Source organism: Drosophila sulfurigaster, unplaced genomic scaffold, assembly GCF_023558435.1.
Source record: "Drosophila sulfurigaster albostrigata strain 15112-1811.04 unplaced genomic scaffold, ASM2355843v2 ctg53_pilon, whole genome shotgun sequence".
NCBI lineage: Eukaryota > Metazoa > Arthropoda > Insecta > Diptera > Drosophilidae > Drosophila > Drosophila sulfurigaster.
Genome location: NW_026909718.1, coordinates 20141 through 22500, shown reverse-complemented (window position 1 = coordinate 22500; position 2360 = coordinate 20141). Strand labels below are relative to the sequence as shown.

General features: G+C 41.7%; 1 non-coding gene across 1 annotated transcript in view; it reads right to left on the bottom strand.

Annotated features, from left to right (window-relative positions):
• Positions 1-503, bottom strand: part of LOC133849951 (small subunit ribosomal RNA) — a 1992-nt gene extending 1489 nt beyond the window's left edge. Inside the window, exon 1 of the ribosomal RNA XR_009895537.1 lies at positions 1-503. This exon is cut by the window's left edge and continues 1489 nt beyond it. This is a non-coding gene — a ribosomal RNA (small subunit ribosomal RNA).
• Positions 504-2360: the final 1857 nt, after the last annotated feature.

The following is a 2360-nucleotide window of genomic DNA, read 5'->3' as shown; positions in this document are numbered from 1 at the left end:
TCGGATATGAGTCCTGTATTGTTATTTTCGTCACTACCTCCCCGAGCTGGGAGTGGGTAATTTACGCGCCTGCTGCCTTCCTTAGATGTGGTAGCCGTTTCTCAGGCTCCCTCTCCGGAATCGAACCCTGATTCCCCGTTACCCGTTGCAACCATGGTAGTCCTAGATACTACCATCAAAAGTTGATAGGGCAGACATTTGAAAGATCTGTCGTCGGTACGAGACCATACGATCTACATGTTATCTAGAGTTCAACCAGTGTAACGATCTTGCGATCGCTTGGTTTTAGCCTAATAAAAGCACACGTTCCAGAAGGTCCGTGTTTTAATTGCATGTATTAGCTCTAGAATTACCACAGTTATCCAAGTAACTGTTAACGATCTAAGGAACCATAACTGATATAATGAGCCTTTTGCGGTTTCACTATTAATTCGTGTGTACTTAGACATGCATGGCTTAATCTTTGAGACAAGCATATAACTACTGGCAGGATCAACCAGAATAATGTTCATTTCATTATGTAAATAATATTTAAAATATAATTACATAAATCTTCAAATATGTAAAATACATGACAACTCACAAATATTTTTGAATAACAAACGATAATATTCAATAATTGTATATATATATATGTTATACTTGACATGTACTATACGAATGTGGCCACAATTAGATAGCATTCACGTTCGCTAGTTATAATTCACAATTGTTTATATAAATATATATACTTATATATAAAATATATATGCATATAATCGTTCAAAAATATCATTTTATTTCAACTTACTAAATATATTATATCACACATGCATATTTATAATTTAAATTCAATTAATTGAATAAAAATTATTTTATTTTGATGACAAATTGATAATTTTATCTAATTTTGCATTTACGTGTAGACAATATTATATTAGTAAAACCTCCGTCCAAAATAAATAATTTTTATAGTGTCCTTGAGGATTTTCAATTATTCACAAAATATTAATTCTTTAGCTACGAAAACACCTTTGGAATAAGACATTTAATTCGTCATATGCTTATATAATAATAGTTATTATATAAACATATAAACGTCGGATGAGACTTTTTGTAATAACATAATTATTACCTATTATGCAAACTGAAATATGTGCATCCAATACATATATATACGTGATGGGCACACACTGCTCACCATGTATAGGTTTTGCTAACGGCCTGATTAAAAGCCGGCCAGAGGTGGAACACTTTATCCACACACACAACACAGACATACTCCTCATCTCCGAAACTCACTTCTCCAATAGATCATACATCCGACTTCACGGGTATGACATCATCCACGCTGACCACCCCAGCGGCAGAGCTCATGGCGGAGCGGCAATTTAATGTTAAAGCGGGCATAAAGTACAACGAGCTGTGTACCTTAGAGGAAGACTGGGTACAATGTGCCAAAGTCAATCTGCCCAGCCCACTAGGCGACCTTACAGTCGCCGCGGTCTACCTCCCCCCCAGACACAGAGTATCAGAAAGGCATTTTGATCTGCTGCTGAGCAGTCTGGGTAACAGATTTCTAATTGGGGGCGATTTCAACGCAAAGCACCGATGGTGGGGATGCCGAGTCAGCAACCCTAAAGGAAGCGCACTACTTAGGTGCATCCAGCGCAGGAGCATCGTATGCCACACCACAGGAGAGCCCACCTACTGGCCAACAGATCCGACCAAAATTCCCGACACCCTGGACATGGCCCTCTCCAAAGGATTTGATAGTGCCAAAGTCTCGTGCTCTTCTAACGCGGACCTTTTCTCCGACCACAGCGCAGTGGAACTGCGGCTGAGAAAAGCTGCACATCCTAGGATGATCAAGAGGAGCACGACACTGCAATCCTACAAAGCCTGGCTAACGGAAAATGTCAACCCAGTGCAAGATCTTACCTCCACCGAGCAAGTGGACAACGCCATCAACGAGCTCACGCAACACATGCACAACGCCGCAGCACATGCTTCCCCCAGAACCCCGATCTCTCCTAGACTACCAATGAGGGTCCTACACCTTTGGTCTTCAGAGATCGCCTCGCTAGTAGCTGAGAAGAGACGGTTGCGACGAGTATGGTTCCTATCCAGAAATCCTAGAGATAAAAGGGTATTTAACAGAGCCACAAAGCAGCTTAAGGATAAGCTCCTAAAGCTCAGGCAGAGCTCGTTTGAGGAGTTCCTGGCCAATGTTGAGCCTGGAGACCCACAGCACAACCTTTGGCAGGTCACTCGTCACATAAAACGACCTACTAAGAGAGTTGCTCCAGTCCAGCGTGCTAGTGGCGCCTGGTGCCGCACAGAGCAAGAAAGAGCTGAAGCTTTTGTGGAGCACCTCAGCG